This window comes from Giraffa tippelskirchi, chromosome 11 (genome assembly GCF_054371585.1).
Source record: "Giraffa tippelskirchi isolate mGirTip1 chromosome 11, T2T-mGirTip1v1.2.pri, whole genome shotgun sequence".
NCBI classification, from domain to species: Eukaryota; Metazoa; Chordata; class Mammalia; order Artiodactyla; family Giraffidae; genus Giraffa; species Giraffa tippelskirchi.
Window position 1 is genome coordinate 144811036 of NC_137285.1, and position 14760 is coordinate 144825795.

At 50.1% G+C, this 14760-nt stretch overlaps 1 long non-coding RNA gene across 1 annotated transcript in view; it reads left to right on the forward strand.

Annotated features, from left to right (window-relative positions):
- Positions 1-14760, forward strand: part of LOC145525601 (uncharacterized) — a 26948-nt gene continuing 12188 nt past the window's right edge. The window contains exons 1-2 of the long non-coding RNA XR_014068322.1: positions 1-143; positions 434-676. This is a non-coding gene — a long non-coding RNA (uncharacterized LOC145525601). The remainder of the gene's footprint in view (positions 144-433; positions 677-14760) is intronic.

Consider the following 14760-nt stretch of genomic DNA (forward strand, 5'->3'; position numbering starts at 1 on the left):
ATTGCATTCATGAATATTTTATGTAAATGTTTGGTGCTTCTCTTCTGGAAATGAAGCCAATTTCACATCAGAATCAGTGAGGCACAGTTCAGAGGCAGCATGTCCAGGGAGCACGGGCCCAGAAGGAAGACCATCCAGGACAGGTGAGCCCCTCCCCTTTCTGCTGTCTTTGTTCTTGCTGGGAATTAGCAAAAGTAGAGAAGTCTTTGAACTTCACTAGGTCTTAGGACAAAGGCCATAAAGACAATCTCACGGAGACCTCAGAGGCTAGCTGTCGTCTGAGTCACTCTAACTCTAAAGCCAGCATGCAACGGGCTCGACTTCCTGCCCCGTCCTGCCAACAGCCGACCTGGGTCTTCAGTCCCTGTGTGCTGCCTGGGAACTGATTTCTTAAATCTGAATTTTACCTGACCCGGACCCCATGTTCCCACAGGGTTGCTCCAAGCAGGCTGTGACCACAAGGAAGAAGGTCGAGAAAGAAAAAAAAGGGGTCTGCAACATTCATCAATATGTCCCAGAATCCACCCAGCGTGTCCCAGGACTTACCCCTTGCTGCGGGGCCCTGGATCTCTCAGGGACCTGACTGACCTCAGGAGGAAGCAGAAAGGCCCTGAGGGAGCCCAGCTTCAGAGACATTGCTGTAACCTGCTGCAGAGAAGCTCGCACTCCTAGCTGTGTAAGTTTAAGAGCCGGGAAGTTGGGAGCTGTGGGTCGTCAGAGGCCTACCGTCCACACACACACATGCCTACACATCTGCACGTATGCACACACACACCTGCCCCCGGCATCAAGGAGACCCAAGGTGTCACTTAACTGAGTCGCACCATACCCACTGATTATGTCCCCAGGGCCAAGGTGGTCCTACTCTTCTGCAAGCAGTAAGAGATTCATCCCCGTAACACTCACACGCTGGGACTTCCCTGGTGGTCCAGTGGTTAGGAATCTGCCTGCCAATCAATGCAGGGGACACTGGTTCCATCTCTGGTCTGGGAAGATCCCACATGCCATGGAGCAGCTAAGCCCTGTGCCACAGCTTGTGCTCTAGAGCCCGAGCGCTGCAACTACTGCAGCTTGTATGCCTAGATCCCATGCTCCCCAACAAGAGAAGCCACTGCAGTTGAAGGGTAGCTCCACCGCAGTGAGAGGCCTGCACATCACAGCTAAAGAGTGGCCCCCATTCGCTGCAACTAGAGAAAACCTGTGTGCAGCAACGAAGACCCACCACAGCCAAGAAATGAATAAATCTTAAAAAAAAAACCCCACAAGCCAAAGGAGTTCATTTCTTAGTAAGGTATGTTCATTATTGTTACTCAGCCATCACTTTTTAGTATCTCCAATACCATCCACTACAGATCTTCCTCATCTTACAATTGGATTATCTCCCAATAAACCCAATATAAATTGAGAATGTCATAAATCAAAGATACAGTTTTACAGATAACCTACCAAAGATCGTGGCTTAGTCCAGTCTACCTTAGGCATGCTCAGAATACTTACATCAGCCCACAGTTGGACAAAATCATCTAACACACAAAGCCTGTTTTATCATGAAGTGTTGCCTCTCTCTTGTAACTGATTGAATGCTGTATTGAAAATGAAAACTAGAATGGTTGTCTGGGTACAGAACGGCTGTAAGCGTATCGATTATTCACCCTCCTGACCACGTGGCTGATTGGGAGCTGTGGCTGCGGCTGCCCAGCATCATGAGATTATGTGCCACATATTAACAGCCTGGGAAAAGATCAAAATTAAAAATTTAAGGAATGGTTTCTACTGGATGCTATTGCTTTCATACCGTCATAAAGTTGAAAAACCATAAGTAGAACCACACTCCGTGAGATATAGGGACTGCCTATATATTAGACACTTAACATTTGCTACCTTTGGCCTTCCCAAGTGGTGGGTAGGGACCCCACACCCGTCCTGCAGATGGAGAAATGGAAGCTCGGAAAGATCGACCGATGGTTACACAATTCATACAATGCAGGACTAGTAAGCCCGTGGTACCTGCTGGACCTCGGGCACCTCCACAGCACAAATAGGTAATGGCTCACCCTTGCGGGAGCAAAAAAGCAATCCCTGAGATAGCCTGGAAGACAAGGTCCTCATGGGGAGGGTTGCTGGGTCAATCAGCAAAGCTGTCTTTGTACTGTGGTCCTGAGAGACACACTGAGGGTTCTCCCTGGGTCCCAGCACCCCAGGAAAGTCTCAGTTAAATTCTGACAGCCTGCCGCCCCCAAGAACAGCACACTCACAGCCCAGGGGCAGGGCTGTACCTGGGAAGCCATTTTTGTGCCACGTCTTCCTTGATGTTTGCAGCCGATGAGCTGATGGGACAAGGAGTAGAAAACTAATCCCAGGGTGCCAGCCCACTGCAGGGCCAGGGAACCCTTTTTCCATAAAAATATGAGCTCAGAGACAAGAAGTCTCTAGTTAACTGGGATTCTGGGTCTATAACAGACTGTGGAATTGGGGCCAGTCTGGACACCACAAACTTGCCAGCTGCCTTCTGCATTCTCTCCTCCACAGACCAGCAGACTCTTGCTGGCATATCTGAGACCAAAATGACAGGGAAGAAAAGAAGCCACAAGGATGCAGGGTATGTAGACAGAAAAAGGAGAATTGTAGAAGGATTATCACATAGATAAAGAAGAGAGAGGAAACAAAGTAATCGAGAAAAAGGTACTTTCTTGGTTCCTCCCAGCTCCGGGTTCTGCCAGGTCCAAATCCATTTCATTTCCACGATATCTGTACTCTTCCCAGCTTCCTTGAGCTATTTTGAGTCGTTTCTATTCCTTGCAACTAAAGAATCTCTGACTCGCAGAAAAATTGAAACCAAGAATGGATTTGCAATAATGTCTCAGAAGAAACATGAAGCTGTCTGTAAGATTAAAGCAAAGTGAGAGACAAGGAAGAGCCTGTGGTAAATGGTTTAATGGCCATACCTTCCTCCCATCCCAGTACACTGGCCCCTTTGCAACGTGAGGCACTGAATGTCCCAGCCAGAGGTAAAGCCTGTTTCTCCATCCCTTTGAATATAGCCTGGCCTGTGACTATAGAATCTGGCCAAAGTGAGGTTGTATGGTTTTGGAGCCTAGGTCTCAAAAGGTCTTTCAGCTTCTGCCTTTGCCTTCTTGGACCATCAGCCCAGCATCCAAGCAGCCCATTGTGGACTGTGTGGGCTCAGATCGAGACCTCACTGAGAGAAGACCTGGGGGAACTTGTGGCAGCTGAAAGGGAAGATATTGGAGCACGCTGATCACCTCTTCTGATCTCATGTAAAAGGAAGAGAGACAAGCTCCAGTTATAGGTTTTCCAGCTGGAACCAGACATTTTCTTAAATGGCACAATTTTATAGATTTTTGCTTATATCCAGCCCTCTGAGACGGCTGAGACCAAATCCAGAAAATAATCGTGCACCTTGCCAAATTGTAGCAGCTAAATTTTCTGCCATTCTGGGTTTCTCTTATCAAAATTAATTAATTTAATGGAAAAGCCTAGAAGAGAAGGGCAAATTGGGCATTCTAGGCAGGGAAAAGTCTTTGAGCAAAAGCTCAGAGAGATAGTGTCAATGAGATTTACTCTCAGATACAAGTAAACAAGTACCAGATCAATGAGGTGCTTAGGTCAATGGTTCCTAAACTTTGCTGTGCATCAGAATCACCCAGAGGGCTTGTAAAAATTCAGTTTGCTCAGAGTTTCTGCTTTAGAAGGTCTGAATCACGGAAGGAGGGCAAAATTTTGGTTTCCTAATAAGTTCTTATGTAATGCCCATGCTGCCGTTCAAGCAAGTACCACACCTTGAGAACTACTGGCCTAAAGTTTAGCCCCTAAGCAAATAGAGGCTTGTTCTTCTCACCTTTCAGTAGGTGATTGGAGTGGTAGTTCAGGTCTCAGCAATGCCAGAATTGCTGAGGAACCCAGAATTATCATCCTTCTTCTTGAACATTCTTAGCTTGTTGGTTTTCAGTCTTATGTTTGAAGTCTCATGGTCACAAGATGGCTGCAGCAACTCCAGAAGTCATGTCTCTATTTAAGGCAGAAAGAGAGTAGACGTTAACCTATGTACTAATGTAGCTTTAATTCTTTACCAGGATTTCAAAGCTTTTGGAAATTTTTACAAGGATTCCTTGAAAGATCAATCCACCTCCCACTAATGCTGGCCCTAACTCCCCCTGCCAGATTGTCAGATACGTATATGAGCCATCTCTAGCTGTAAAAGAGACTGGGAAATTGAATCTCAACGCTATAGTAGAGGCACACAGGAAGAAGTGGGTAGGGAATGAAGCTACAAATATGAAGGTCTCTGGATGTGACCCAAAGTCTGGAGGCCAGTCCTTGCTAGATCTAATAGGCACCCAATAAATGTTTATTTATGAATGAATGTCAGGAGTGGATGTAGAAAGAACATTGAAATTAGACTTCTTCGGCTTACCAGCTGGGTGATCTTGAGTAAGTCACTTTAACTTTCTGAATCTCAGTCTCCCTTTCAATGAAAAAAATCAAATTAGTCCCACTGAGTTGTTGTGAGCATTCAGTGAGATGTGAGATGTGAAAGTGTCCAGCCTGAGGCCTTCAGACCTGGTGGGTGGGTTGGAATCAGAAGTGTGAACCTGTACCAATAGCCTCAACAGAAGCATGTGTGCCCTGGGCTTGGTGTGAAACCCTTTATGTCCTTCTGTCCTTTCCTCCATACATTCCCATTCTTCAGATGGGAAAACTGAGGCTCAGATGAAGATTTTAAACTCAAAGCTGGTAAACAGAGAGGAAGGATTCAACCCAAGTCTGTTGGGCTCCAAGCAAGCACCCCTAGACATTATCCAGATGGCTTTAACGGAGAAATAAACTACACAGAACCTCCAACGGCATGAGCTCAGCCAACAGTCTTCCCCATCCTGGTTCCTGCTCTCACTGGGAGCAGTAACTGAGAGGAAACCATACTCACCTTTGCTGCCCCTACCCCTCAGCTGGAAGCAGCCTGCAGGAGCCAGGCAGAGCCAGCCTCCCACCCAGACTGCCTCCCCTAGCAGGAATGAAGTCCTGCCAGGACAATGGAGTGGCTCCAATTAAACACCAGCTCCTGCCCAGGCAAGGCCCAGTGGGAAGCAGGCAGTTAGAGGGTAATTAGATGTGACTATGGAACAGCTCCCTTAATAAGGAGGGTGCTCTGGGCAAAAGACACTTGGGTGCATCATCACTCCAGGCATCAGCCACCCACCAGCATCTTGCACTGGGCACAAAGCAGAAGGAAGAAGCCACTAACATTCTTTGTGGCTCAGGCCCTGTGCTGGCCATGGGTCTCCTTCACCCTCATAACACTTGGCCTGCAGATGAGAACACAGTCTCAGGGAGAGAGAACAACCTCCCCAGGGTACACAGCTAGGGATAGCAGAGAGAGAGGTTGAAAGATCTGAAGTCCCAAGTCTGTGCTCTTTCTCCTCTTGTATACCATTGTTCCTATGTTCTTCATCTGCTCATGTCTTCTGACATTAGAGCATCTAATGGGTACTAAAAGTTGACAGCAAGGATGATATTATAGTTATATCAACTGGTATGGACCCTGATGCTGGGAAGAATAGAAGGCAGGAGGAGAAAGGGATGACAGAGAATGAGATGGTTGGATGGCATCACTGACTCACTGGACATGGGTTTGAGTAAGCTCCAGGAGATAGTGAAGGACAGGGAAGCCTGGCGTGCTGTAGTCCATGAGGTTGCAAAGAGTAGGACATGACTGAGCAGCTGAACAAAAAAATAAAACGAAACCACAGCAGAGCTGTGACCAGCTGGAATAGGCCCAGGCCTGCTGGAGGCTGGGAGGAGCCCCAGGGGCCCCAGGCTGCACCAAGCAGTAACCCCTTGGCTGCCAGATCATGGGAAGGTGCAGAGGGTCCCACAAGAGAGGCTGTAGTGGCTGGGACAGCAGAGCGGGTGAGGGAACTCGAGGGCTCAGAGCAGCAGCTTTTAACTAATAGGTATGGAGGAATTTCCACTTTAGTAATCAGCATAGCTGTAATAAACAAGGCATCGTGGCAGAACCTTAGCCACCACTGGGCCTGGCCTTGGAGGTGGCGTGCACTTTCTAAGACACAGAAAGCCCTTGCCTTCCCGCTGAGCACACTGTTTCTGCACCCCACCACCGGCACCCAAAGCCCAAGACGGGTGACTCACACTTTCTCCCAAGAGTAGGGAACAGACTCCCCAGGCAGGAGCAGCCGGATCAGGGAAGCCCCCATCTGGCTGTGGTAATCTGTCCTTCTGGAAGAGGGTAGAGTGTGCCAAACTCTACAGCAGTTGTGCCCAAAGCTAGTTTGGCAAATCTCAAAGGTCGTCTTCAGGAAAGAGGGTTCCTCGGGTAACTGTTTGGGAAACATGTAGGCTACAGTCCCCTTTGGAGAGTCCCAGCCCACACTGACATGTTAAAGGTCCTCAGACATCCTGGGTGGGAAAGGGACCCAAGATCTTTTGACTTTATTTAACCCAATATTTTCTAGACGTTTTAAACCCCAGAGCTGTTCTTGGTTTAACTCCACTGGGCCTCCGAAGGTGTAAGTTTTCCTTGGAAGGCAGTCTTGGAAATACTGTTATGAACAAAATCCTTTCTCTGATCCAAGCAGCCCAGACATCACCACACAGTTACAGCTGATACCGGGGGACAAAGATTGAATCAGGAGAAAAGGGAACAAGGTTTTGAGGTGTGGGGGCTGGTTGGTACTCCCAGGGCCTCTGGAAACCCTTTATTCCCCTTGGATGGTCTCCCTCCATTAAATAATCAAAGCCCATCCACAGGTGGGGGGCTCAAGCAGGGAGCAGTTCTCCCTTCAAGGTGGAAGAAAGGTTTAACGCTGCAGCTCGGCCCCAGAGCACCAGAAAACAGCCCCTGGGTGCCAAGGACTCTGGACTGGGACAGATGGAGTTCAAGTGCCAGCTCCACCTCTGAGCAGCTGTGTGACCGTGGGCACACTGGCATCACTTAACCTCTCTGAACTCCAGCTTTCCATCTGAACAATTAGGTGATAATGTTTAGATCATAGGGTTGTGATGAGAATAAAGACTTAACAGTTATAATAGCCACCCTTGTATAGCACTGCCTGTGTGCCTGTGTGGCTCTAAGCAGTACATATATGTGCGTATTAACATATTAATGTTGCTTCCGTAACAGTTCTGTGGGGGAGATGCTCTTGCCCCCACTTTCCAAATGAGGATGCTGGGTCACAGATTGCCCAAAGTTGCACAGGTGATATAGGTGGTGGGGCCAGGATGCAAAGCCAAGGAGTCATGTTCCCAAATCCACTCTGTCAACCATTACACACAGAGGCCAGCTGAAGGAAAGGCTCGGTAGCTGGTAACAATCTGTGTCGGGACACAGAGGTTCTGGGGGATCTAGATATCACTGGGTTTGGGTGAGGGGAGCAGGGACTGAGAGGTGGCCATCTAACGCAGGAAGAATGAACAAGTCTAAGAAAAGAGGGACACAGGAGGGGAACTCTCCTTTCCCAGAAAGCGTGGATGTGATTTCATATCACCATCACTCCACTTCTAAGGCAAGGAAGGAGGCCTCCTGGAAGTGCCCTATCTCCCCAGTCTCGTGATACACTGGTTATTAGGGCCCTTGGAGGGCAGGGGTTGTCTTGTTCAGGGTGTAACCTCCGTTCTAGAGTCTAGCCTTATAGGACGTGAACATCTCCTGGCTAAATGTGGGTAGATAAAGGGCATGTCTTAGTCTGGGGTCTCCAGAAAGCAGAGCCTATGACAAAGTCTTAAGTGTGATTACTTAGAGAGTGTGATCCAGGGACTTGGTCAGCGTGCTGGGATGGGGGCTCCAAGCTGAGCTGCTCTGTCTCAAGGGGCTTCCAGGAGCACTCAGCCCAGGAAGAAAGTAGAAAGCATTCATTCTTAGGCTCTGTCCCCCACTGGCCAGGATCACTCACACTTACGGGCTGGTTGGGGCCACAATGGCCCAGGCCCCAGGAAGGATCAGAGTGGGCAGGCAGGATTGAGGAGAGGCTGACCGCTCCTGCACAAAGTGGGTAAAAACCTGTATGAAAAACAAACAAACAAAATCCGCATGGAGCAGAGCATCACAGCTGTAAGCTGGAGTGAGCGATGAGACCAAAAGGATTTGAAGGGATGCCCAGAGCTATCTGATTCCAGATGCTATTGAAGATTTGGGGCAGCAAAGTGTAGTGATTGTAGGTGGATTGTGTATTTTAGAACAATTCAGCTGATTTGGAGGGAAGAATGTGCAAAGAAGGCCAGCCCAGAGTTTCTGGATGTCAAACTTTGGCAGCCCCAGAATCATTTGGCGGGCTTGGTGGAGCACAGATTGCCAGGCCCCAGGCCCAGGGACCACATTCCTGCCATGCTTGAGTGGTTCTGATGCTGCTGCCCTGGGGAAACTCACTCTGAGCTGCACCAGTGTCAGTTCTGAGATGGCGAAAGAGAACGGCTTCCAGACCATGTGATTCAGAAGAGGCAGCTGGAGACCGCATTCTAGTCCAGACTCACCTTTCTGGTCTCAGTCTTCCCATCCCCAGGTGAGTGAGTGCATGACTCTGAACGATTATCTTGCAGGCCCTTCCTGCTCTGAGGTTCTGTGAGTCTCCAGATTCAGAACAGGCAGAGGGAACAGAGTTGTCACCACTCCCAGACACTTAGAGAAAAAGGAAAAAAAGGACTGTCCCAGGAAAGAGATGTCTCCTGGAGCAATAGGGTTGACATGGAATTGCAATGCTGCCCCGGCTCATTGCGCTTCCCAGGTGGCTCAGTGGGTAAAGAATCCACCTGCAATGCAGGAGACATAGGAGACTCAGGTTCGATCCCTGGGTTGGGACGCTGGAGGAGGGCATGGCAACCCACTCCAGTATTCTTGCCTGGAGAATTCCATGGACAGAGGAGCCTGGTGGGCTACAGTCCATAGGGTCGCAAAGAGTCGGACACGACTGAAGTGACTGAGCACGCATGCTTGCACACCCTGTTCACTACTGGGGGAGCTCACAGGTTCATCCACTATAGCCATGCTGGCCTCCCTTCCTCGCAGAGGCCCAGCTGTGCCCCTTCCTCAGGGCCTTTGCACTTGCTGTTTCCTCTACCATGAACAGTCACCCTCCAGATTTCTACAGGAAGCATTCCCTCACAACTCTCATATTTGCTCAAATATTTCCTTCTTTCTAAAAAAAAGCATCACTTTGTCCATGTCTGCCCCCTTCCCCGGTTTCACTTGCCATCACTCTCTCTGAGGTCATGTGTTCTATTAGTCTCCAGAAGTGTTGTCCAGTAACTTCCTGCTGGGTAGACATGTGCTATAATCCGCACAGCTCATTACACAGCCACGGGCCGCCTATGGCGACTGAGCACTAGAAATGTGATCATGATGACAGAGGAATGGAATTGGCCATTTTCTTTGATTCTAATTACTCTAGATTTAAATAGCCACACGGGCCAGTGGCTGCACAGTGGGCAGTGCAGGTCCATAATCTCTGTCTCCTCCTGAAGAATACAAGTACTTGGGGGTGGGGGGAAAGCTTGTCCCTTTCATCTGTAGATAGATCCCAGGGCCTAAAACATTTTCTAGCCCACGTGCTGCTGCCGCTTAGTCACTTCAGTCATGGCCGACTCTGTGTGACACCATAAACGGAAGCCCACCAGGCTCCTCCGTCCCTGGGATTCTCCAGGCAAGAACACTGGAGTGGGTTGCCATTTCCTTCTCCAATGCATGAAAGTGAAAAGTGAAAGTGAAGTCGTTCAGTCGAGTCCGACTCTCAGCAACCCCATGGACTGTAGCCTACCAGGCTCCGCCGTCCATGGGATTTTCCAGGCAAGAGTACTGGAGCCCTTGTGGGATATACACAAAAACACCTCATCAATGAGTTCCTCTATTACCATAGAATTATATGCTCTCTCTCCAGTTTACATGAATGAGGCTCAGAGAGGGCAGGCGTTCCACAAATCACACACAGCAAGTCCCTGTCCACTGAAGCAGACTTCCTTCCCCTGCCTAACACCACTCCGCTCCCTGGTGGATTGTTGGCAACGGGGAACTGATTAAAAACTAATCAACCTGATTAATCCCAGAGTATTCGAGAGGTTCAGCTCTAGGTGGCATTTAGCAGAGGCCAAGACAGCATGTGACCTAAGGCAGAGGCCGCTAAGCTGCTGCTACGGCTGGGGAGAGAGGGCTGAGATCTCCCCGCACCCCACTCCCCACTCCGGGCGTGTGAATCACAGGCTAAGCATCATGAAATCGCTCTCTATGACAACAAAAGAAAGACGCCGCAAGCTCGGGAGACAGCAGACTTGCCATTTTGTTCAGTCAAGAATTCTTCATGCATTTCTGCTCGTCCAGCTTCAGGAATCAGGGGTCAAAGAAAAATCTAGCTGGGTTTTAAAAAGGAAACAGGAAACCTGGCTTCCTGCTGGTTTGAGCAGGAAGCAGGTTTATAATTGGAAAGAGAAAGGTGGGGAGGGCAACCAGGGGTCTCTGGCCAGAAAATGCTGCTGTCCTAAACAGCCCCTGCTGCTGAAGTTCGTGCTGTCCTGGTTCCCTCGGAGTGTGGGGGAGGGTGTCCCCAGACCTCACAGCCCAGGTTTGCATCTTGTTATCTCACTTCTCTGAGCGTCAGTTTTCTCATCTGTGTAGTAAAGGAGGAAGGAGCCTGCTCCCCAGGAGACACGAGAAGAACACATGAAGGTCCAACATGGTCAGTGCTGGGCAAGGGGTAACTGACCTCACCATTGTCATCAGAGCCTCCTGTGCTGGGATGGATGAGGAGGTCAGAAAAGATTCTTCTGAGCTGGTGACAGACTGGACCTCAGGCAGCAGGGGAGGCGAGGATGGCCTGCCGGGCAGAGGGAATGGCAGGTACAAAGGCTCGGGGGTGAGACTGGCCCACAGGACACAAACCGGCAGGTCCTAGCTCTCTCCCTGCTCCTGACTGTGACCTCAGGAGACCATCCGTCTGTCCTGCCTCCTCCTCCCCAGGGGTCCCCCAGTGGGAGCCCCCAGAAGCAGGATGAAGGTGGGGGAGACAGAGCCAAAGGTGCAGGTGAGGGCAGGCAGGTGAGGTCTAGCTCACCCATCTGAGAGGTGACGGAGGAGCAGGCATCTTCTCCGTCTTCCCTCTGAGGGCTGTTATGTTTAGCAAAGAAACAAAACACCCAACGGGATACCCAGTTAAATTGAAATTTCAGATAAACTGCAAATAGTTTTTTTATAGTAAGTATGGAGAAGCCAGGACTTACTTATCCTACAAAATTACTCTTTGTTTACTTAACACCCAAGTATAAGTGGGTCTCCTGAGTGCAGGCGGGGAGCTGGGTTGGCAGGGCAGCCTCAGATGCCCTGCCCAGGAGTTGCCCCTTCGAAGGGGCTCTCGTTGCTCCCCAGGGAAGTCCAAGGGCCAAGGGCCAGATACACCAACCTCCCAGCTTCATTCAGTCTCACTGGCCCTTATTGCTCAAACCCCGCTCTCAGGCCTCCAGACCTCACCCTTGCAGGGCCCCCTGGCCAGGAGGAAGGTCATTCCCACCCCTGCTCCCCCTTCTCCCCAACGTAATTCAAACTCTCCTGCAAGCACTCACTTCGGTCCTCACCTTTGCCTCCCACAGGAGTCAGTTTGCTCTGTTACCACTTCTCACAGCCCTTGAACTTTTCCTTCAATGCGGCCAGGGATCATCTGACATTCACTGAGAAGCCCTGGAGGTTCTCTCTGCCCGGTCACTCTGGCTCACCGCTGTCCCCAGCGTCTGGCCTTGTCCTGTGTTAGCAGGTGCTGCTGCCATTTTTGTTGCGTGACGGAATAGCAGCTATTCCAGGAAGTGGGGAGGAGGCAGATAAGGAAGGTCTGAGGCACTCATGTGTTCACATCTCCCCTGGGAGAAAAACCCATTTCCAAATCTAGCTTTCTGGACAGGACAGGGGCCCGTGGCCACGGTCAAGGGGCCAGAGCTCTTGAGGAGGCTGAGGGCTGGAATCCCAGCCCTGCGCGTCCAGTTGTTCACATCGGGCAGCCCTCTACTTCTCCCCAAGTCTCTCCTGCTTCCCTAATAGTGACAGCATCCTTCTCAGCTCTGCTTCACCGTGAGGCTTGTCACTGAAGACCCCGTATCCTCCCAAGGGACTGGTGCTGAAGCTGAAGCTCCAATACTTAGGCCACCTGATGCAAACAGCCAACTGATTGGAAAAGCCCCTGATGCTGGGAAAGATTGAGGGCAGAAAGAGAAGGTGACAGAGGATGAGACGGTTGGATGGCATCACCGATGCAATGGATGTGAACTTGGGTAAACTTCAGGAGATGGTGAGGGACAGGGAAGCCTGGCGTGCTGCAGTCCATGGGGTCACAAAGAGCCGGACATGACTTAGTGACTGAACAACAGCAACAAAATAATGACAATATCATTCTCGGCTCTGCTTCACTGCGAGGCTTGTTACTGAAGACCCCGTATCCTCCCGAGAGGGGGTCACCGCCTCCCCTCCCTTACCGGGCTGTAATCTCTGAGCAGCCCTGGGCCACCAGGGCCTGTCTGTGACAACGTCCTGTCTGTCCCCAGGACCTTACCGTGTCTGCACACATAGTACGAGCCCAGTAATCATCTGAAGGGTGAATGAGTAAGTAAACGGCCCATTTCCTCCACACTGAATGAGTGTTCCAAGGACTTGGAGGGGGAGGGGAGAGAGGCTGCAGCAGTAGACACTTTCAGGGCCGGGAATCAGGGGCTAAAAAGGGAAGACGGTGTAGGGAAGCGGGCCGAAACCACAGGCGTGCTTCTCTACATTGGCATCATCTTGGACCAAACCCAGGGGGCGGGGCTCAGTTATCATAAATTAAATCTCCCCAGGCTGGCGTTATCTTCTGATTTCGAGCAAATTACAGAATTAAGGGGTGGGGTGGTTGGGCCTGTTCTATATTTGGCGCTGGCATAGCAGCAGAGCCAGCAAGAGACTTCTGGGATTGTGCTCAAAAATCTGATTAGGGTCGGCTTGGGCCAGACAGTTACGTGCTCCCCTGGATGGTCAAGGATCTCACCGACAGGAGGTGGGGTCAGCCTGAGACACTCGTGCCCCCAGCCCCCAGCCCCCATTAACTCAAATAAAGTCGCCACTGCTGGAGTGGGGGGTGCTGGCAGCTGGCAGATGCTATGTTGCCAGAAGGTGTTGCTGGCACCTCTGATGGGGACCAGATTACGCCCAGCATCCAAGGAGGCTGGGAGAGAGAAACCAAGGAGGTGCGAATGAGTACATCTTGTCGGAACAGGATGGGGAGACTGGAGGGGGAGGGGGGCACTGAGAAAGTTGGGGGAGGGCACAGCGGTGTGAATTAAAGGAGAGCTTCTCTTTGCAACCTCAGCTCTTGCTACCTGTAGAGGCCATCTGGTATTTTCACTTGCTTAACATTCATTTTTTCTCCTCCTGAAAGCATCACTCTGGCTTTCCTTTGAGGAACAGCCTACCCTCACCTCTTAGGGGTTCAAGTTTAGGCTCCACCTCCTAGTGGTTTGATTCCTGGATCGGGAAGATCCGCTGGAGAAGGGAGAGGCTACCCACTGCAGTATTCTTGGCCTTCCCTTGTGGCTCAGCTGGTAAAGAATGCCTCTACAACAATCCGCTTGCAATGCGGGAGACCTGGGTTTGATCCCTGGGTTGGGAAGATCCCCTGGAGAAGGGAACAGCTACCCACTCTAGTATTCTGGCCTAGAGAATTCCATGGACTGTAGAGTCCATGAGGTTGCAGAGAGTCAGACACGGCTGAGCGGCTTTCACTTTTACTTTCCTAGTGACTGATTTACCTTGGGCACATCACTCTGCCGGGTTTTAACTTAGCTCTTTTCATTATTATAGTGAAAATATACCTATTAGGAAATGTACCAATTAACCATTTTCAAATGTACCTTTCAGTGATATTTTAATACACTCATATTGTTGGGCAACCATCACCACCATCTCTCTCCAGAACTCTTTTCATCTTGTAAAATTTTAAGTACGCTTTAAACACTAATTCTCCATTTTCTCCTGCCCCTCAGCTCCTGACGATTATCATCCTGTTTTCTTTGTCTGTGAACTTAACGACTCTAGGTACTTCATATAAGTGGAATCGTAGAGTATTTGTCCTTTGTGACTGGCTTATTTCACTTAACACAGTGCCCTCAAGTCCATCCTGTTGTACCACGTGTCAGAATTTCCTTCTTTTTTTTAAAAATGTTGACTGATATCCCATTCTATGGCGTCTACCTTATCTTTAAACCAAGGCTGGACTCTACCGCCACCAAGAGCATCAGCCATTAGAATGGGCATCTTGGCTACCCGTTGCCCTCATGGTGCAGGCCAGGTAGGGAGAGTGGGGGACATTTCAGGAGGGTGGGGGGAACTCCCACGGACAAGGAGATAGGTCCACGCTGAGGGTTGCCACTGGCACCGTTGCCCCTCTGAAATAAGTATCCACCACGGAGGAAAAGAGAAGGAAGACTTGATGTGTCTCTGCAGGGAGAGAAGGTTCTTGACTCCAATTCTTCTCCTGTCTGGGGGACACCCACTCCAAACCAGGAGCTGTGCCATCACTCCTGCTCGCCAGCTCTCATCCCAGCTGCCAAGGAAATGTCCATTAGGGGGATGGCAGAGCAGGAAAGTGGAAGAGAAAAGTGCCAATCCAGAAACTCTTGGCCGAGCCTCCAGTACAAAGGTGATGTTGCCACTTCCCCTAGGGATCGAGCAAAGCCCAGGACTGTGGAGAAGAGACATTAAACACTGAGTGTCAGTTCAGGGAAGCC